This window comes from Camelus dromedarius, chromosome 19 (assembly GCF_036321535.1).
Source record: "Camelus dromedarius isolate mCamDro1 chromosome 19, mCamDro1.pat, whole genome shotgun sequence".
Classification (NCBI taxonomy): domain Eukaryota; kingdom Metazoa; phylum Chordata; class Mammalia; order Artiodactyla; family Camelidae; genus Camelus; species Camelus dromedarius.
The window spans coordinates 30,398,533-30,421,447 of NC_087454.1; the positions used below are offsets into that span (position 1 = coordinate 30,398,533).

General features: G+C 43.0%; 1 protein-coding gene across 2 annotated transcripts in view; it reads left to right on the forward strand.

Annotated features, from left to right (window-relative positions):
* RUNX2 (RUNX family transcription factor 2) overlaps positions 1-22,915 on the forward strand; it is a 300,299-nt gene that overhangs the window by 238,638 nt on the left and 38,746 nt on the right. The window lies entirely within an intron of this gene.

A 22,915-nucleotide genomic window follows, 5' to 3' on the forward strand; every position in this document is an offset into this window, starting at 1 on the left:
TCCACCATCCAACTGTGCTGTTTTACTGTGGAAGCAGCCGTGGATGGTATGTGACAGATGACCATGGCTGTGTCCCAGTCTGAATTCCATGTAGTTTTCAGTTTTCAGAGGCAAAAGACCAGAGGCAAGTGACAGCTCAGCAAATTGAAAGAACCAACAGAACGTGGTCACAGACCACTGAGTGGGAGCGGGAGGTGACAGATATGGCAGCAGAGGCTTCAGCCCCTGCAAGCTGGGCTCCAGGTGCCATGAAGGGCTTTGAAGGAGTGGAGCCCGATCAGCTGGAAGGAGCATTAGAAATGGGCCCATTCTTGGGGGGAGGGTAGCTCAGTGGTAGAGGGTGTACTTAGCATACATGAAGTCCTGGGTTCAGTCCCCAGCACCTCCACTGAAAAAGAAAGGAAGGAAGGAAGAAAAGAGGAAGGAAGAAAGGAAGAAAAAGAAAGGATGAAAGAAAGAAAAAGAAAGGAAGAAAGAAAAAGTAAGAAAGGAAGGAAGGAAGGAAGAAAGAAAGTGGGTCCATTCTGGGATGGCACTGAGGTTTGAACCACTGCTCAAACTGCATTAGGCCAGAAAATCTGCTTTCAGATTGTTCTGTACTAGATCAAGAAGACAGAACACCTAGGAAAACAATGCCGCACCTTGGGAACATCAAGATGTAATGCGACTAACTACTTGGGGTTGGGTGGGAGACGCGTTCATCCATCCTCATGAGCAGGACGGATGGTCTGTGGGGTCCCTGCAAAGTCAGCCCGGGGCACGTCCTCCCCCGCTCTTCTCATTATGACACTGCTACCCACCTGCCACTTCCTCCTCCTGGGGCCACTGCTGCTGCGTTCCCATCAGTCCCACCCACCTCATCCCCAGGTCCCTGATCCTACAACCAGATAGCATCGTCTACACGGCCCGTTACCTTCCTGATGGGTCTCATGCTACTTTCATTGCTACATTGAAACCTTCGTAAATAGAGACTCACCATTTCTGTAGTTACTTCCTCCCTGCCTTCCCACACCTCCTCGCCACCCCAGGTGGCACAGCTATGTGGTGACCTGGGTGTACCAAGGAAAGCTTACATTTAGTCTCCTGTCATCCTATCCCACTCAATGTGTACCTCAATGAGACACAACACATCACAAAATCTAATCAGGTTGTTTTTCTACCCCGAGTGCCTGATCTTGGCCCAATTCCTTACACCTTTTTCCAGATTTCCTGGACGTAGGGTTTTGGTTCAATACCTGCTTACTGAACACCATCGCTCTTCCAACTGTGAGGAGGCTCTCGGCGTTTGGAGTGTGAGGTTGGAGTCCTCACCCCGGGGAGACACTAGGAAGGGATCTCACAGGCATGGCCTGCACCTTGCAAACTCGTTTAGAATGTTAAGCCGGGGGTTTTCCAAGTAGACTTGGTTTGCAGGCCTAAATTATGAAGCAATTAATATACAGCACATAAAACTGTCTAGTCTGTTTGTTCTCCCTGTCACGTCGTCAGCAACGATGGCAGGAACTGACTGATGAGGCAGCCCGAGTGTCTGTGCGCAGAGAGAACGGGGCGAGGGGGGAGAGCACAGCTCACGATTGTCACTCACGACTCTTCCATTTCCTAAAGCCTTTCTCATGAAGAGTTCAGGTCTTTCAGGAAAAAAAGAAAAAAAGGCAAAAAAAAAAAAAAAAAAACCTTTATGAAATTGAAGCCCCGTTTCTCATTTCATTGAAAAACCTTTAAGAAAAGCCATTTTTCATACTTAAGACGTTTTCAAATCTCTCCTAACCAGTTACACTCCGTATTGTATCTTTTCGTAGCTGGCAGCCATCCAGCGACAATCCTTAAAAATCCCTTTACAGTTTTAAAGGAAAATACAAGCTCTCATTTACCACTGGATGGAGTCAGAAAATAAAAGCTTAATGCCTTGACAGGCCGGGATATTTTTTTGAGGCCTAAGTCTGATTTATGGTGGTAGCCGGCAAACCAGGCTGGTGAAGTATTTGCTGCTGCTCCCAGGGATATGGAAAAATGAAGTGTGAAGTTCTGGGGAGAGCAGGCCACAGCCTTCTAGTCACTAAACACTCCCACCAAGTTGGCAGGGGAACAGAGCCCGGGGCTGCACGATGAACCTCAAAGGAGAAGCGGGAGGGAGAAGGGGACGGAGCACCGTGTCAAAATACTGCCAGGGCTTAACGCTCGCCGTGCATTTTGCGACACGGGGTGTGGGATGTTTATGAGGGGGGTTTAGGGAGGAAAGAGAAGAGAAACATTTTCTTCCTCCTTTCTTTCTTTTATTTTCTTTACAGCTTCCCTGTAGAGGTTTCACTCTAAGTGGAAGAAATTAAGAGCAGCAGCGGGGATGTAGGAAGTGGCTTAAGTCCCCACCGTAAAATTGGGAGGGGGGCAGGCTGGCGTGGAAATGCAGGCTCTGGTCAGAGAGAGCACTGCCTTGCCCTCGGGCTGGCAGCTTCAGGGCAGGAGGGCCGACCCACCTTCCCGCCACCAGCCCCAGATCTGAGCGTGTGGGAGCCTGGATTTTCATTCCCACGAAGAGGGAATTTCCTAGAGGTACAAGTAAAGTGGGTTTTTTCTTCCCCTCCTCAGAATTTTCTCGAAGTGAGTCATCACAGACACCCATGCCAGGTAGAACACTGGCTGCTTTGTTTTCGTCTTATCTTTCCTTGATTTAAAAATGAAAATAATAGAAAAGAAGCTTCCATGGTGTAGACGGGTTTTTAAGGTCAGGGTCCTGAGGTCGAGTCTTGCTCACCAGGCTGGTCACAAAGGGCTTCACCCGCACTGGGTGTCGTACACAGGGGAGAGGGGCGGGGGCCCTGGAGAAGCAGAGCTTGGTTTTTGCTGTTTTCCGAAGTGAAAAAACCTCTCTTCTAGGTGACAATGTCGATAAACAAAGGGAAGAGAGGGCAAAGGTGGAAAACATGCACCTCATTTTCTCCCCACACAAACCTATCTTTGGAGGATCAGCGTCGAAATCTGATTTGTTTGAGAGCAAAAATGGGCCTCCTTATTATTATCTTTTTAAGAATTTTAATAACAGCATCTCTCTCTCTGCCGGCCGGAGATTTATGTTGCTGTGCATTCAGTCTTCGGGTCAGTTAAAGCAGGCTCAGGAATGACAGAAATGTTTATACCCACGGGCAGCCCCCCCACCTCTGAATCACTAATAAACACCCCTACTCTCACTCAGACGCTCCCAGGCTCACTTCAACACCCCCACAAAAACGGCCTCACTCATTTACTCCTTTATCACCAAGTTAAACTTAAAGATGCTTCAAGTCAATGAAAATACATTGATGCCCACTGTGTAGAAGGTACTGACAGGCAGTGGAGGGGCTGGGGGAGTGCACTCTCCACCCCTTGTCTCCCTGAATCCTTGACAGTCCGCTCAGTGTCTCCCCATTCTACAGACAAGGAAACCGAGGTCAAGGGTGGTTAAGTAACTTATCCAAGATCACAAAGCAAGAAGTTTGGGGCAGAGTCGCAGCCTTTCTCCAGTGCCTCCTTGGTCCCTCCATGGAGCTGAGACAAATCCTTCAGTCTTCTGCCTCCTGGTCCACTGCTTTTCCTTCATGTCTCTAGTCCCCAAACCTGTGACGATGGGGTGAAATTTAAAAGATAAAAAAAAAAAAAATTTTACCTTTTTGTTTATTTTGGATGGGTTTGGGGTGAAGAGGCTATGGAGTGCTTTGGGGACTCTTTGTTTATTTGGAAGCACCTAGATTTCAGCCTTCAGGAGGTTTGTAAATACTTTGAAGACATTTTGCGTATAGTCATTTCTAAGCCATATTTCTTGAAAAAACACTGTTTGGGGGAAACTGAGAAATCCAGGGCCACTGGTGTACAAGGTGACTGGACCTCCAGGGTGGCTGCCCTGGTTTTTGGTAAGCGACATGCTGAAAGAGATTATGGAACTCTGAATTTCCTTCATGGCGACCACCACACACAGACAGGCCTTAAAACACACACCCGCAGTTCAAATATTTTAGCAAATGTCCTGGCTTTTCTCCACCACAAAAATGAAAGTGAAGGTGAAATCATTTGGGGGCCCCTAGAGCAGACTTCTCACCCTTGATAGCTGCCCATAGATTTAAATGTCTCACAGGAGACCCAATTAAACATTAGCGAGATCCCAACTCACCGAAGGGTCATATTTTTCTGGCCATTTTCATCACTCACACTTCCTAGCAATTTAACAATGAGTTTAGGATATGACTTCTTCCCTCAGGCACCCCTCCCACCTCTTTTATTTTATTTTGTTTGGGATCTGGAATTCTAGATGGCTCAAGTGTCTGGAAATACCAAAGGCAGTTTTTTTTTTTTTTTTTTCCAACCTAAGTAACCTGTTGCTTTCTCTATACACACCCTGGTTTTGTCACCATACGAAGTTGTCACACATGAGAGCTGATGGGCCTCTCTGTATTTTGTTGAAGGATCTGTTGATCCTTCAAGGTGATCCCTGGGTTATCATGCCAAGGAAGCCTACAGAGCACTGTGGCTCACACAAAAGGAGATGTTTGTTGAATGAATTAGTGAGTGAATGAAGAGGGAGACCTCTGGCTTGTGATGGCTGGAGTGACAGAGGCAGCAGGTGCATCTCGCTGCTTGCCCCAGAATGACCCCCATCTTGTGTGTGGAATCAGGAACAGCATCTTCACACTGTGGTGAGCATCCTTCTGGGGGTACCAGAGGTAGATGGCTCTAACAGCATTGGTTTTGAGACTCCCATTGCATCCTTTACTAAAACTCACCAGCCTGAGACCATCATCCATTTACAACTGCCCTTCTCACACTTCTACAATCAAAGGCATCCTCCCACCCATGCCAGTCTCACTGTAGAGGTGTCCAGGGTCTAACCATCCTTTGGGTCTCTAAATAAAGGGATAATTTGAGAAAGCATTTTGCCCAAGGGAGAGTCCCAGGAGAACAAAGCAAAGAGAGCTTTAGGGAGAAATACTGAAAAGGGACAGAGCTTTATGTTATCCCATGACAAACTCATAGCAAGTCTCCACGTATATATGTCTGTGTCTACCACCATATCCTATGTACCCCCTCGTCTGTCTCTTAGAATGACCATTCAGAGATGAATTAGTTGCCATGGGGATACATATTAACACACTTATTTGAATGGAAGAATGAAGTTGGAGTTTCTCCGTGAGAAAGTGAGTCTGACTCGGCTAATTGGATTGGCACTGAGAGTTGCTTAGTCATTTAGGTCCTACGACAGACATTTCCCATAAATGGAATAACCTGAATCTGTTGCAATAAGGTTTCAATGAAACAGAGCTAAAGCACAAGCAGAGAACGCCAGCTGCAGACGGTACGTCCTTGATGACTATCGACGTGGCCCATGATGAAACTTAGACGCTACCATAAAAATGTCACTTTAAAAATTTCTTTTGGGGGTACACACACAAAATCACTTGAAGAACCCCTGATTTAGAGAAAGTTTGGAGATAAGGCAAGGAGGAAACAGAAAGGAGCCCAGGATTAGCAAAATGCTCTTAGAATTGCAGAAACGTAAGAAGAGATGGAAAGAGGGTGAAAAAAATTAGGAGACTTGGCGGCAGGGAGAGGATACTGCTGCCCGAATGCGGGCATGAATTTGTCTGCCGTTGGGAGATCTCGCGGCGCTGTCCTATCTGGAATTAGCATTCCCGTGCCTCGCAGGTTTATTTGTTTTATCCCTCAGGAAGCTCTGGAATTTAACTTCCTTCCTACCAAATTTTACTTTAAGAGAATCAGGTAATCAGAACATATGTACAAAAATCATGAGCTTGTTAGGGTTTTGGTTTTTTGGTTTTTGTTGTTGTTGTTGTTTTTTGCTAGTTAGGGAGAGTATTTCTAAGTCCTACTAAGAAATCATTGTCATATACACATTTGACTGTTCCTCCAATAATAGGCCACGATGATACATCTATTAAGTCGGTGGGTGATTCTAAAGTAGCTGGGGCGATGGAGCGGTGATTACCAGGGGGACAAACTCTCCACAAAAGTATTTATGCTGAGGTACCTTGAAAAGAAAACTCACAAACAGATACACCTTGAAGAAGCTTTGCAAAACACGTGCGGTTTGGTGCTGATGTCACGCCACAGTTTGCTGTGTTTAGCTGCCTAATTTACCGCTCTCTGGCCTCTGCTACCCTCCATGAATCTGTCAGCCAAATGAACTCTAATTATGCATCTTGTAACCCGGTGTGCTATAGCACACTGCATTCGAGTTGGGGATAGATCTTCAAGATTTACTGCACAGATGCCGATCAAATCCCTGGGCCTCCGAGCTGGGGAGGGTGGAGGGCGGGATGAAACCTGCCTCCTCTGCATCACTGGGAGAGCCGTCACAGGCAAGGATGGACAGATCGAAAGAGGCTGGAGGTTCAGCCAGTGATTCAATGTGCTCTTAGCCTGACAAAATGTGAAATGTACTTGAGGTTGTGCTTTCATGTATATGGGCAATGGATAGCCCAGGATACACAGTATCTATAATGAGTTTGTTTGATTGGTTTTAGAAGCTTCAGTTCCCGTTGCCAGTCTTCCCGTGGCTGCCTCGTATGTTCTGCCCCCTTCTGCGGCTGGTCCATTTCTGGGTGGATATGGCGGCGAGGAGGGAAAAGGGAAAGATTTAGGAGGGAATTGCCTTTTATTATGGATCAGTTTTGTGTTTGTGTTTTACTTTGGTCATCTCCTTAAATCCTCATCAAAATCCTGCAAGGTGTACACTGTAATCATGAATCCCAGGGAGGCCCATATTGTCTGTGTGTGCGCGCGTGTGTGTGTGTGTGTTGAGGGAGGCATGCAATCCTGCAGAACCCGTCTCTTTGCGAAAGCTGAATGCCTCTGATTTCTTTCGCCACCAGCTTGTTTCCTCTTGGGCAAGTCACCGATACATTTTGGAACAGTCTTGTGGATTTCGGACAGGTGTTCGAATCCATCCTGCTGGCTTCCTCTCCCTTTTCTCCAGCTACCAGAAAGTGTGTCCATAGCCCCATCCACCCTCAAGGACCCTGAGACAGTCGGATGGTGGGGACTTCTGTCTGGCTGCTTCTGAGATAGAGAGTTGTACTGGACAGACTGCTCTGCCACATCCCCCAAAATGTATCTTTGTTGGGGGATGAGAAGAAAGTCTTTGTTTCACAGACACGTTTGCTGACTCACTCTTTCTTCCTTTCTTCCTTTCTTTCTTTCTTTCTTTCTTTCTTTCTTTCTTTCTTTCTTTCTTTCTTTCTTTCTTTCTTTCTTTCTTTCTTCCTTCCTTCCTTCCTTCCTTCCTTCCTTCCTTCCTTCCTTCCTTCCTTTTTCTTTCTTTCTTTCTTCCTTCCTTCCTTTTTCTTTCTTTCTCTCTTTCTTTCTTTCTTTCTTTCTTTCCCTTTCTTTCTTTCTTTCTTTCTTTCTTTCTTTCTTTCTTTCTTTCTTTCTTTCTCTCTCTCTCTCTCTCTCTTTCTTTCTTTCTTTCTTTCTTTCTTTCTTTCTTTCTTTCTTTCTTTCTTTCTTTCTTTCTTTCTTTCTTTCTTTCTTTCTTTCTTTCTTTCTTTCTTTCTTTCTTTCTTTCTTTCTTTCTCTTATCCCTAACTTCACCAGAGTCATAGCAGGGACTTTAGATTATGTGAGTTTGACCTTTAAAAAAGGCCATGGTGCAGGCTTATTTTCAGTTTTAGTATTAAATCTCATTTGCTTTCAGTCTAATTTCTTTCAGGCTCATCTTGGCTTTGCTGGCATTGAAAACAAAAGATTTCACTTCATTGCAGTTTGACGGACTAAATAAAAAATATTAAGACCCTGGAGTCTGGTTGAGACCCCAGGACAGGCCCCCAGACACTGGGGGAATAGGATCGTTAAATGACCCCAAACATATAGGACCCTGGGTTTTATGGACTACCCTCAGAATGTCTGCCAGCAGCCCCTTTTGACCACATTGGAAACCGAGCTCTCTAAACAGAAAATGTAACCACGATAAGTTGTGTCACTTTGGTGATATATCTCTCAGAATATTATAAACTGGGTAGCTGAATTTTTCATTGCCTTAGAGACGTCCACTGCCACAGATCTGAGGACAGAAAGTTCATGTCTCTCTCCATTAAGAAATTTAATTCACATTTTACTCGGTCCCAGCCTTTGATTAATACTCTGGATACATCATGCAGCAGTCCTTAGGATTATGAAAAGTGATTTGTCTAATCTGCGTGTCAGTCTCCTTTGGGGTCTGCATAGGAAAAAAAAAAAACCAACCAAGAAACCAACACTCTATAGCTATTGATTTCATAGCATTTGCTCCGTGTTCGCCTTTACATTCTGGCCAAGTCAAGTGGATACAGAGCAATTTGATCCATGGAGTGTGGCAAGAGTGTTGTCACCATCTACAGAACCAATTCATCTGGAGGATTTCACGTTGCACATATCAACATTGGAAGTGGGTTTTAATGAAATCTCTAGTAAAACAAAGTTCATATAAGAGTGAATGTAAAAACATATGCTTATGATTCCAGCTGGCTGGTAGAGGTGCAATCAAGGTTGCTCTTTGCAAAGTTTAGGTCCTGACTTCAGAAAAAAATAGCCCCCCAAAATAGATTTTGCATGATCTGAGTCAATGCTGGGCTGAAGGACAACTGTGAAGGACAAGTATCAAGCCGCTGGTCTACACGGTGGTGTTTTCTGAATGTGAGCTAGACCTCCTCCCTCATGGGCTTTTCCTTCTTCAGTACCTGTTTTGACTCTCTTCTCCACCAAGGCAAAATCTCAGCCTCTCTACCTTTTTGTCCACAAATTGAATTTCCCCTGACCTGAGTTGGTACTATCTCAGAATCACTCCTTCTTCCAAAGGGATGGGTAGCCAGTGGGAGGTACACACCTACTTAAACAGATGCACCCAAGATGATGCGTCTTCCTTGTCTCAAAGTATTAAATCAAATGAGGGATCCTCATGGCAGTTGGTCAGGGAAATTAGCAGCAGGTGGGGATTTTATATCTCTGTATTAGAACTCATATGGGAGTGGCCTGTTTCTTCTACATTGGCCCGGCCTGAAGGGGTGCATCATGCAAAAGTCTTGCTTTAATTAGTTACGTGAACCAGAGAGAGATGTGGAGGCACCAGAGACGAGCAGCATGTGGAGCTCAGATGTGGGAGGGCTTGGATGGGGAGCCTGTCCTTCTAACTTGGGACGTGCAGGCAGGGCTGAAGGAGCCTTGGGAAGTCACTCTTGCCTTCACCTAAGCTATATACTATAAGGAGACTTGAAAAACAAAGAGTTACTGAAGAATGAGATCATATAACCTTTCGAGCAACAAACTTCAGCATCTCCTGAATCCTTGATAGGAGCAAGATTTTCCTGGTGAAATAGAAATGCACTTTCTGTTGTTTTGTTTTGCTTTTTTCCCTTCGTTGAAAATAATCATCTAATGCTTACTGACAAACATTGATAACACTTAATATGTTAATTATTGTTATTTCAGCTCCTTTCTAGACCAAATAGTCCCCTATATTTCAGTTCTCTGTTCCTAAATCTTTCATTATTCTTATCAGTTTTCTCAGGGCTCTTCCCATGCTCCCCACTTTATTTTAGCTGGATGACATCCCAGTTGAAGGAGAACACTGAGCTCTGTGCAACACTAGGCTGTAGTGTCTAAGTTTGGTGTTTGAATCCTATCTCTACCACTTAAAGACTGAGATGTTTCTAAGCTTCAGCTTCCACATCTTCAGAATGGGCGTTCCCTCCCTCCCAGCGTTGCTCTGAGGGTTACATTTGAAATACGCTAGCACCTCATTGGCACCTGGACCATGGGTCATACATAATAAAAAAAATTGCATCTGCATCGTGTATGTTCAAGACCTGAGCTATCAAGGCAGTAGTGTTGACTCCTAATCTTATTTGTCAAGATATGCAGGGTTTTTCAAGATGGCATCTTTATAGAGTGTCTTTAAAGATTCAGGAAAGACTCAGGTCCAGGTGGAGAACCCTCAGAACACTACACGACCTTTGACAAATATGAGCCGTGACTTTCAGCAAATTATTCAACCTCTCTGAGACCCAGTTTCCTCATCAATGAACTGGAAACTGTAGTGACATTTCCTCACTGTACTGTGAAGATTAAATGAGATGTAGTATGGACACTTATGGAGCTCTTGGAATAGTGGAATGAGAATTTTGTCAAACACTCACTCCAAAGGCAATGATAAAACTGGGGGTACTAAAAACAACCATTTTAGGACTCTGAAAAATCAACTAAAGACATACAATAAATTGAGAAGTATTTATTCAATACAAATTATTGAATCCTAGTTAAGAACAAAAGGTACCTATGGCGTTTTAGACTGGGGCTGCTCCCACCCTCTACTCCCTGGCCCAGTTCCATCAGCTTAGTAGTTCTACCAGGCAGGGAAGTCATGAAAACTAGCAGATTTGCTACTGGAGGAGGCTGAGTGGTTTTGGAGTGGAGTACAGAAAACCCTATGGAAACAATAACCATCTTGGTGGTAAATGAATAGAGAAAGCCAACATGGCAGCAGTCCTGAGATTGCAGTCCTGGTTGGGGCAAGCAACAGACAGGAAGACTTTCCAAAAGAGAACAGGAAAATCCAAGGAGTGAGATAGCTACAGTGGACATTGATAATATTCTTGGATATCTGGAAGGCTGCACACAGAAGCAAGGCTATGCACATATTCTGGAATGACCAACTATCCATCCATCACTAGCTGAACATGAGGTAGAGAAAGCCAGACTTTAAAAAAAAAAAGGGAAAAAAATCCCAAACACCTGAGCAGATACGTCAGTGGTAACATACTGCAGGGAGACGGACTTTACAGAATTAGTCCAAGGAAGTTTCTAAGCAATCAAGCAAGCGAACAAAGTATAAACAACCCTGGGGAGAGGAAATCAGAATCCAGAATTGCTACAATATATTGAATAAAATGTTTGGTTTTCAACCAAAAAATTACAAGACATGCCTAGAAACAGGAATGTATGATCCTTGCGTGCATGTGCACGTGTGCATGCACACACACACTAAACCAGTTAAAATAAGCTGTCTTTGAGGAAACCCAGATTTCAAACTTAGCAGACAAAGACTTCAAAGCGAATATTATAAACATGTTCAAAGAACTGAAAGAAACCATGTTTAAGGAATTAAAGGAAAATATGATGACAGCACATTGAATAGAGAATATCCATAAAGAGATAAGTTATATAAAAGAACCAGACTGAAATTATGGAGTTGAAAAGTACAATAATGGAAAAATTCACCAGAGTCCCTAAAAAGCAGATTCAAGATAGCAGCAGAAAGAATCAGCAAACTTGAAGATAGATCAACAGAAATAATCCAATCTGAAGAATGGGAAGGAAAGAGTATGATGAAAAATGAAGAGAGCCTCACAGACCTGTGGGACATTAGAAAACATACCAACGTATGTGTAACGTGAATCCCAGAAGAAGCAAGAGAAAAGAGGCAGAAAAAATATTTTTAAATGACTGTAAATTTTAACAGTTTGATTAAAAACATTAAATATCCTAGAAGTTCAACAAACTCACACAATATAAAAAAAAATTTACATCTAGACACATCATAGTACAGCTACTGAAAGACAAAGACAGAGAGAAAACTTGAAAGCAGTGAAACAACAAAATGGTTAAAGTTGATTCCATCAGAAACACTGAAAGTCAGAAAGCAATGCATGAGATATAAAGCACTGAAAGAAAAAAAAGTCAACCAAAAATACTGCATCCAACAAAACTGTCCTTCAGAAGTGAAAATGATGAAGCACTTCCCCAGGCAAACAAACACTGAGAGAGCTCATTGCTAGCAGAACCACCTTACAAGAAATATTAAAGAAAGTCCTTTGGGCTGAAAGGAAATAACATCAGAGAGTAACCTGAATCCACATGAAGAAATAAAATACATTGGAAAAGGTAATTATGCAGGTAAATAGAAAAGACTGTCATATATTTTTCTTATAGCAGATTTAAAAGATCATTGCATAAAACATACTTATAAAACTGTATTTGGGGGCTTATGTAAAGATGTAATGTATATGTCAAAAGTAGCAAAAGAGGAGGGGGTAAGTATGTAATGGAGTTATATTGAAATAAACTTTTAATATTGTAGTGGAATTAAGTTAGTATTAATCCAAAATGGATTGTGATAAATTAAGATATAAACTATAATCCCTAGACTAACCACTAAGAAAATAATTTAATATTCCAACAAAGAAGTTAAAACGGCACACCAGGAAATGTATTTTTGACACAAAAGAAGGTAGTAAAGGAGAAACAGATAAATTAAAAAACAATAGGAGACATATAGAAAACAAAAAGAACATGATAGACATAAATCCAAACATATCAATAATTGCATTGTAGATAAATGGATTAAACACGCCAATCAAAAGGCAGATGGTTGGGTTAAAAAAACAGCATCCAACTATGTGCCATCTACAAGAGATCCATTTTCGATTCAAGGACACAAATTAAGTTGAAAATAAAAGGATGGAAAAAGATAAACCATGTAAACAGTAAACATAGGAAAGCTATATTGTCAGGCAAAATAGACTTTAAGACAAAAAATGCTATCAGAGATATGGAGGGACATTTCATCATAACTGGGTCAATTTACCAGGAAGATATAAGAGTTATAAACTTATGTACACCTAAGAACAGAGTCACAAATACATGAAACAGCAACTGACAAAATTAAAGGGAGAAACAGATAATTCAACAGAAAATATTTGAAGGCTTTAATAACTCTCAATAATTGATAGATAACTAGACAGAAAATTGGCAATTGTACAAGAAGACTTGAACAACACTACCAACCAACTCGGCCTGATCTATAGACCATTCCACTCAACATCAGCAGAATATATTCTTTTCAAGCATATATGGAACCTTCTCCAGGACAGATTATACATTAAGTCATAAAACAAACTGTCAATGAATTAAAAAACGTTTAAATAATAAGAAGGCGTTTTTCTGAATGCAATGGAGTCACATCAGAAATTAACAACAGAAGTAAATATGGGTAACGTCCAAATATTTGGAATTTAAATAACACATGTCTAAATAACCCGTGGGTCAACTGGGAGTTCACAAGGGAAATTAGAAAATGTTTTTAACTGAATGAAAACAAAAACACATCATCAAAATTTATATGAAGCAGCTAACGTGCTGAGAAGGAAATTTGTTTAAATAACAGCTTTATTGAGATATACTTCACATACCATAAAATTTGCCCTCTTAAGGCGTACAGTTCAGTGGTTTTTAGTATACTCACAGAGTTTTGCAACCCTCACCACTAATTTCAGAACATTTCATCATTCCGGAGAGAAACCCCATACCCACTACCAGTCGCTCTGTGTTATTCCATTTCCCATTCTCTTGCAAACACGAATGTAATTTCTTTCTCTGTGGACTGCCCATTTTGGACATTTCCTATAAACGGGATCATACTCTATGTGGCCTTTGTGTCTGCCTTTTTTCATTTTGCGTGCATTCAAGATTCATCCATATTATAGCATATATCAGTATTTCATTCATTTTTATGAATGAATAATGCATTGTATGGATATACCACACTTTGTTTATCCATTCATCGCTTGATGGACACTGGGATGTTTCCACTTTTTGGCTATTATGAATAATGCTGCTATGAACTTTCATGTCCAGGTTTTTGTGTGGACATGTGTTTTTCATTATTTTGGGTATATACCTAAGAGGGGAATTGTTGGGTTACATAGAAGCTCTATGTTTAAATTTTTTAGGAACTGTCAAACAGTATTCTAAAGCAGCTTCACCATTTTACATTTCCACCAGTGATAAAGGGCATCTATAAACAACCCAGAGCTAAAATAAATCTTAATGGTGAAAGACTGAAACTTTTACCCCTAAAGTCAGGAGCAAGACAAGGATGTCTGTTCTTACCAATTCCTTTGAAAAGACAAATTTGTGGAAAAATTAAACAAGAAAGAACAGAAAGCATGAACAGAGGACACAAAAAAGGGACATAACTATAAATACAAAACTTTCCTGAACAGTTTTTTGCCATAAATTTGAAATTTAAATGGATAATTTCTTATTAAGGTATATTACCAAAGTCAACTCAGAATAAATACAAAAATGAATAGATCTATGACCATTGAAGAAACTTAAAAAAAAAATCAGTGGCTTAATCTGGCTCATTCTAAGGCGGTGTCTTCTAGCCCTGGTGACCTATGAGACTCTCCCTTCTGCCTTCTCTCCCTCCCTCCTCACTGCCTCTCTCTTTGCATGAGTGGTTTGAACATGCAGAGTCAATGCTAGACTTCTTTCCACTTAGAGGGCAAATTAGAAGATGTGTGTCCAGTGGGAAGTTAGTTGTTTAATGCCCTCTGGAAGGTAGGCATGGGGGTGTTATTTCTATTTTAAAATTGGTGCTCTAGCAGGGTGTGGGTGTCAGGGTCATGAAAACCACACTTGGGTTTTCATGTGAAAGGGTAGGGTTCCAGTTACTTCCTACCTCTTGAAATGCAGTGGAGAGAGGAGTAGCCAGAGGGCCTGGGAGAACAGAGTTCTACATGCATCTCTCTCTGGTGAGCACATGGAAGTTTCCTGAGCCCTACCAAGGACACCAAGGAGGCAGGGACAGTGTGAAACTTCCCAGCCTTTACCCCAGGGCTGCAGGCTCAGCGGGGATACATGTGTTCTGCACCTGGCTTCGCACCGTGCGGCCTGCTGACTCCTCTCAAGTCATTCTGTAGAAAGGCATCTTTGGGGGAGTTTTGTTCTGGCTAAGATGCCACAGAGGGACAAAGTGGCCATTGCGTAGGGCTAGTTTTTTTTTTTTTTTTTTTTAACAGACTTTCTGTTCTGTGCAGGAATGAGAGAGGAAGTGGGAGGGAATTCCTTGCAGTGATGAGCCACAGACTCGTTCTTGAGGATTTGGAGAGGACAGAATACCTTCCCCTTCACCTCATCTCACCCCAAGGCTCCAAGAGCTTGCAGGTGTCTGAAATGCCGAAATTAACATCCCCGAAATTTTATTTCATATTAAAAAAAGAGAGGGAGAGAGCTATTTTTCTGACAACATATTTTATAGGAAAAAAGAAAGTTTAGTTAACCAGGTGTTGGTCTCCTGGAGTGAGGAGGGAGCTGATTCGGGGAGGACGGCCCTGGAAAGGAACCCGGGTGCAAGAGGCAGGGAACGCCGCATCACTTAGGAGGGGGGCTGGCCCCCCCAAAGGTGCTCTGCGGGATGAAATGCTCCCAGAAAGGTGGCTCACGGAAAATGGATGGCAGACAGTGTTCTAATCTATCTGCCGTTTTTCAGGTTGGGCAAGATAGATTTCGTTTGATTGCTTTTGCATTTTCTTTTTATCTTAGATAAAGGGTGTGCCTGGTTTCTCTGCGCTGAACAATGGCCCGATTGTTAGAATCCTTGCTTACATGTATATATGTGTGTGTGTTTTGCCATGACTCCTGTGTTTTGGAAGTCTCTGGGGACAGATGATATTCATGAATGATGTCCCAAGGGTATAATCAGTATGACTCATTCTTGGAACCAGTTTTATCCGTTAAGGGATGCCAGCTGCACCCAGTTCACAACTGAACATAGTTGAGCTGTCTTCCCGCACTAACCTGCTCCTGGTTTGGGGTCAAAAGGGCATATTTCCAAGGCCTTTCTACTTTTCCAGAGATTTAATTTCCCATGATGGAGTCCTAGGGACTTTCTGTTAAGTGCTTTGACAAGGTGAAGACGGTTACATAGTTGAGAAAAACTTGTGTTTCAGGATTTCAGAAAGCACACCCCGAGAGGCAGTTTTATGAATCTCATCGTAATGGCAATAACAAAGTATCCTATTTATTCTCTGTCATTCTTGAAGTAGTTCAGAAGAATTTCCCGATGTTATCATCTCTCTGTTTGCAGGACGTCAGTTCGGCAGGCAGGGTGGGGATTATTAATCACCTCTCTTATTCTGCGTCTTACTTTCCCAACACTAACCACCGAAAGAGGGAACAGGGATACTTAGTGGTTATGTGATGTTCAAAAGCCCCTCCAGTAAGGCAGGGAAAGGACTGGAGACGACAGTCTTGGGGTCTAGGTTAGTAAGCTCTTGTTGTAAATTCCACCCCATCCAGTAAAGCTGAAGTTCCTGACGGCACCTGAGACTTAATTCTAGATATTGAGGTGTGTCCCACACCTCAGACAAACCCGCCATGACCTTTGCGGAGGGCTGGCCTCTGAGTCTGATTGGAGTCACCTCATCTCCAAGGAATTTTTAGTTCTTGAGGATTCACTTATTGCTACTTGTGCTCTTCTGACTTCTCCCATGAACAATGGTCCTAGAGTACTTGGATCAGCCCAATGGAGGGTTCTCTGTTTCCCCTGCCCCGCTTTCTGGGGTCTTCCTGACCACCGATTAATTCATCCTGGGGAATTTCCCAGTTTTCAGTTTTTCCACCCACTTTGCCAAATCAGACATGCTATCAGCATAAAGATTAGGTAGGCACCCCCTCCCTTTTTTTTTTTTTTTTGACTCATCCTCGAAATAGCTGTCTGATCTTGTCTCTTGGAGAGAAGGCAGGCGGAGCGTGGAAACACACTTCAACCTGCACATCTGGCAGGCGGGCGGGCAGACGAGAGTGGAATTCCTGGACTGGTTCCTTGGTCTGTGGTCTCTGGGGATTGCTTGTTGAATAACTCCACATCACATCACTTCTCAGATAAGGAAGATGTCATCCCCACGGCATCTCTGATTTCGGCACAAGCTTCAGAAAACCCCAAGCAGCTAATCTAGAACATGATGTTTTAAGCCGCTATAATCACCAGCCAACTTTGAACATGTGCCACGCACATGCTGGCCTTCCCTCCCTAACGGCAGCACTCAATCACCGGAAGACCAGCGTGCACGCTGCCTCAGTGCCTGTCGGAGGCGCTAGAGCCAGACAGTGGGGGAGGCACGAGGCAAGTCTCCTCTCTGGGAGTAATTTTCCGTATCTGCCAAAAGAAAACCTGTCTGGTGGGGAAGGATCTTAACTATTCTGGGAAACTGAGCCAGGATCCAACTGAGGTGGGTTGAACCAGTGGGTCAAACAAACTGACAAGACAAAGTTTTATGGGAAGAGATTGAACATCCTAGACTTGGGCTTGGAAAACAACTGTGCCAGTCAGGGATGGGGAAGGGCTGAATAAGCAGAAGCCCGTGGGAACAGATGTTAGACGCTTTTGTTAATTGCCACAGAGAAATGAAGAGTCCGAAAAAGCAAGTGTAAACACAGGCTGCATTAGTAGAAACGTAGTTCTCAAAACAAGGGAGTTGACCATCACTGGCCAGACCAGTGCTGGAGAGCTGGGTTCTGTCTGGAGCCTCACTTGTAAGAGGATAGTGGTATTCTGGAGTGGATTTGGAGAAGACTAACCAGCATGGTGACGGGTGTTAAAGCCCAGGGCATCTAGGATTCAGCAGAAAGAATCAAAAATGTCCTTTTCCATTCCTGGGAAAGGGTCCATTTAGCAGGACCTGGCAGTTGCCCAGAGAACCGACCCAGGACAAAAAAGCAAAAAGCTCCAGGAAAGCAGGTTTGGTTTGGTTTGGTTTTTTCCTCAGCTTGAGGAAGAATTTTCATTTCTTTTTTCTCTTTTTTCCTTTTTTTCCAAATTCTTCCCCACCCCCAGCTTGAACCTTGCCTCCTCGTAGCAACCAGAGAAAATTTTATTTAGTACTATATAATATGTTCATGTGGTTAAACAAACTAACCAGTCAACGAACTAACAAGTCAACCAACCAAACCAACAAAAAGTAAAAACACAAACACAAGGTATAGGGAAAGGCCTCCCCTTCCCCCTTGTACTCTGGAAGGGACTATCTGGCGTTAGAGCAGTCTGTGAAGCCATGCTGCCTGGATTTGTATCCCATCCCTGCTGCTTTCTAGCTGTGTGACGTTAGGCAAGTTACTTAACTTCTCTGAGCCACAGCAGCCTCATCTGAAAAGCAAGGATAATAATATAGGGTTGTTGTGAGGATGAAATGAGTTCACAGACGTAAAGCATTTAAAGTCGCTCACGGCATGCAGTATATGCCACATCCTTGTTAGCTCTCTTTACTCTCATTAACCTCTGCTTCATTCTCCCCTGCTTTTTTTTTTTTTTTTTACAGTTTCTTGCATATTCCTTCAGAGTTTCTTAATGCACATATGAGCAGATCTGAAGATCAATTCTTATTTTTCTCACTTAAAAAGATTACAAAGTTAGCGTTTGGTACACCACATTGTTCAACATCACTTTTTTGTTTTTTTGTTTTTGTTTTTGGTTTTTTTTGTCTTTCCTTTCACTTGATAGTGTATCTTGGAGATTTTTCCGTATCAGTACAAAGAGAACTTCCTCATTCTTTTTCACAGCTGCACATATAAGGAAGAACTTTCTAACAATTAGAGCTTGTTTTAAAATAGAACTCTGTCACTGGGAACACGAAGATGAGACAGGGATGATGGAGCCAAGACTGATGTGTCAGGGAGGTAGTCAGGCTAGAATACTTCTACTGTTCCTCCAGCTGAGATTTCCTGATCCTATGTTGTTTTCCAAAGAATTAAAGAGCAGTTGAAAAAACTCTAGAAACAACATTGTTGTTTTGAGTCTCTGCCTGGATTCTGACTTGAGGCTCAGCCAGCCCTGGGTGAGTCAGACTCCAGAGGGCTGACTTGCAGGGCTGACCTGTGCCGTCTCAAAATGCAGGGGGCTCTGAGTCAAGGTCCCTGCTCATCCTCTAGCCCCACTGGGAGATAACTTGGCCCGTCACTGTCACCTGGAGGGAATAAGGATTCCGTTCCAGGGAGAATCCAAGACACTCTCTTTGGCAGGCATCGTCTCAGCAGGAGGTGTCCTCTATAGGACATTGGGTTTGTTCCCCATTTCTTAGCCTGCAGCTCATCATCTCAGGTGGAACTTGGGTGGTGGCCAGCATGCTTGGGTTGCGAAGAGGCAGTGAAAACTCCAGGGCTTTCCTACCACCTGCTCTTTCCTGAGTGTTCAATTTGAAGGGAGGTAAGAGATTAGCTCAGCTCCTCTCTACCAGAGGTCCCCTAACTGGAGAGTAGTGGTCCCTTGCTTCGTGACTGCAGAAGGTGTGAGGGTGATTGCTCATGTAATGGAAATGTCCCACAAGTCCCCATAAAATCTGAAATATCCCCTCTAGAAATGAACCCTTTTAAGTCTTTTTGCTCTACAGATCAATAAAAAATGCAGGTCCCGTCGAGAGAAACAACACAGACATTTTCCAGCACTAACTTCTCGATGGGAGTAGCTGAGAACAGAGTTCCCCACAGGGCCCTCAGACTAGGTAGCGGGAAGAAGTGCAGGCAGAATGGGGCAGGAGAAGGTGCCTGAGGGAAGTGGGAAGGCTAGGGGCTGGCCCTGGGCTTGGTTCTGTTGCCGCAGTTAATTCTCTGCTAAGAATCCTAACATGTAGACAAGATTGATTCCTTTTAGGATCTGGTCCCTTATGACCCAAGCCCAGTACTGTATGAGAGTCCCAGTGGTTCCATATTCTGGCCAACACTTGTTATGGTCAGCCTTTTTGTTTTAGACATGATAACAGGTATGTAGTGGTTAGTGATACCTCATTGTGGTTTTAATTTTTGCATTTTCCTAATGAGGTTAAGCACCCCTTCATCTGTATTATCTTCTTTGCTGAAGTGTCTGTTCAAATCATTCACTCATTTTTGTATTGGGTTGCTTGCCTTGTTACTATGGAGTTTTGAGAGTTCTTTACATATTCTAGATACGTCTTTTGTTAGATACAGGATTTGCAAATGTTTTCTCCCCGTCTGTGGCTTGTCTTTTCCATTTTCTTAATTGTGTCTTTTGAAGAGCAGAAGTCCTTCATCTTGATGAGGTTCAATTTATATATATTTTTTGTTTATGGTTGTATTTGTACTGTCATATCTAAGAAATCCTTGCCTCACTCAAGGTTGCAAATATTTTCCCCCACGTTTTCTTCAAAAGCTTTTATAGTTTTAGGTTTTATGTCTATGGTCCATTTTGAGTTTTTGTGTTTTTTTTTTAATTGAAGTATAGTCAGTTACAATGTGTCAATTTCTGGTGTACAGCAGTGTCCCAGTCATGCATATACATACATATATTCATTTTCATATTCCATTTTTAGTTAATTTTTGTATATAGTGTGACCTATGGATAAAGGTTCATTTTGAGGGGCATATGAATAGCTAAGTATTCCAGCAACATTTGTTGAAAAGAATTTCCTTTCTCTCCTGAAATGCCTTTGCACCTATGTCAGAAATCAATGGGTCGAATGTCTGTCGGTCTGCTTCTTCTGTACTCCTGGACCCAACTCTGTTACAGCTCCTGCTCAGGGCTGGCACATGCCAGGTGTTTAAGAGCTGCTTGGGGATATAACTTGACTCCAGGTATTTTTGGAGCTTCCTCAATAGATCCAGTTGAATGTTGCTGGGCTGGGGGACTGTAATACAGTAAGGAAGTCAGATGGGGTCAAGGCACTGCAGTGTGCTTTTGGTATTGGCTCTTGTTCCCACTGCACCTACTTGTTGGCACTAAATGAGTCAGGGGCAGCCCGAGTTCCTGAAAGATTCTAAGGTAATCAGCCTTCTCCCCAAGTCAGCAGGTTTCATAGACCATGCCTCCACATTATGAAATTTAGGGCTAAATATCAAAATAACCTTCAGCAAAGCTTATCCTTGATTCCCAGTGTCCCACAGAAACGTAATGCAAGCTACACATGTCCCTTAAAATTTTCTAGTAGATGTCTTTTAAAAAGTAAAAAGAAATGGGTGAAATTAATTTTACAATACCATATATTTAACTCAACATAGATAAAATATTATCATCCAACATATACACAACATGAAATTCTCAACGAGATGTTTTACCTATTTTTGATCCAAGTCTTCAAAATCTGGTGTGTGTTTTACAATTCTAGAACATCTCCATTCAAACTATGCAAATTTCGAACACTCAGGAGCCACACGCGGCTCTTGGCTACCACGTTGGAGAGCGTGGCTTTTGAACATATCTTACATTTCTTGCTTTAATGATCTCCCTGTCGCAAGTCTTAATTCCATGGAAAAGCTCTTCCCTCTGGAGACTAGCTTCCATTCCCCGTCCCAATATCTCCTGTTGCCAGAAGATGAGATCAGAAGAGAAGAGGGGAGGAGAAGAACATCTTGGGGGTGGAAAATATAAAAACAAAACCTAAATCCAGGTCAAGCAAAAGCTTATGAATCAGGTCCTATTTACACGCAAGATGAAGAGCTGTGGAAGTTTCTGTGGTGTGCAGTCTCGTGAGCACCGATCTGTTACTTTTCAGGAATTTTGCAAGCCAGCTGTTAAACACAGCCATTAGTAAAAATTAAGCTATATAAACTTTCCATTGAATAAGCTCTGTTAAAAACGTAAGTAATAAATACACAGCACACAACACTCACCACTTCCTAATTATGCGACTGCTTTGCGCTCATCTCTTCTGACTTGCGTTTGCATGGCAGAAACACGATGTGATGCTGTGCTCCCCAGTGTCTCTTTCCAACTCTGAGTCATCGCTTGAAGTCAGTAGGGGCACTTACACCACAGAAGATGGCAAGTGCTACAAGCCGGAGCTCTACCCCCAAATCTGCCAGTTGTTGAAACTTTACCAACACACCCCTGGGGGACCTCTAGAAGATGTCAACTCAGTGAGATGAAGGATGCTTGGCACATTATACACGTTCAGTAAGTGGTGGCTCTGATTATAATGATTGGAAGTCTAAATAATTTAGATCAAAAGGCCACCCCTGCCCCTTTTCCCTCTCCCACTCCCAAGAGGAAGAGGATGTTTGTTTGGCTTGAAACAGCCTGTATCATTTCTGCACATTTCTTCCACACACTCCTACTCTTGGCTTTTCCATGTGTCCAAGAGTGACGCTGAGCTAGAAGTTACAGCCGACTCTCAGTGGAGGCTTGGTAATAAAGTTATTCTTTAACTACCCTCATTCCCATTGCTCTAGAAGACAAAGACAGAGGAAGGAAGCCAGAAAGCCTACGTCCCAGATGGTCATAGCAATTCTCTCCAGGAGGTGAGAGTTTTCCTTTTGTTTACCTGCCTTTTCTAACTTTTCTATAGTGACACTCCCAGTTTTAATTAGGTTAATTTTTAAAACAACACATAAGAATGTTTACATGTCTTCCAAGGCTTATTTAGGTGCTGTGAGTGGGGAGAGGGGTATTAAGCATGAGAGGGTTTCAGCTGCAGTGGATGAGTCTCCCTGGCTGGCCAGCGTTGGGGGACGAATCAATTAAAAGGAGGCGAAACAGGAAGGCTGCAGACAGGTCTCTGTAAAGCCCGGAGTGTTTCCGTTGAAGTGCCCTTCCTCCCACCTGAGAGCCCCCATTCATCGTCACAGATGACAAACGGGATGTTGATAATGAATACGGATGTGATGCGAGTTCATCTCTCTGCCAGAATAGCTCACGGAACTAATTCCACTGTAGACTATGTTAAATGAGGTTTTAAAAAGTGTATTAGAGGATAACTTTTGAAGTCTCTAAGCTAGATTAAGGGGTACATTTGGGAGAAAACTTTGAGGACCACTCTTTCCCCAGGCCCACAGTTGGACCCCTATTTTGATGTCTTTGATTTATGAGGGTGAAAGACTAGGGAGATCTGTCTTGAGAGGGCTTTGACTTTTAAGGGATTCAACTAGTTGAAACCTTATGTGCATTTGGAAATAAAGCTCTTTTATATCATAGAAGCTTGAAGGCGGGATGGGACCCCAGAGGTCAATACTCTAAACCTAAATTGGGTGCCTGAGACCCCTCTTTATGCCTCTGCGTGGTTTGCATCTTTGCCTGACACACCTCCCACAGCAGCCCAGTTCATTTCAGGTGTCATCCATAGAGAGTTCGGTGCACGTCGAGCCCAGCGGTGCACCCACTGTTCCTGGGGCT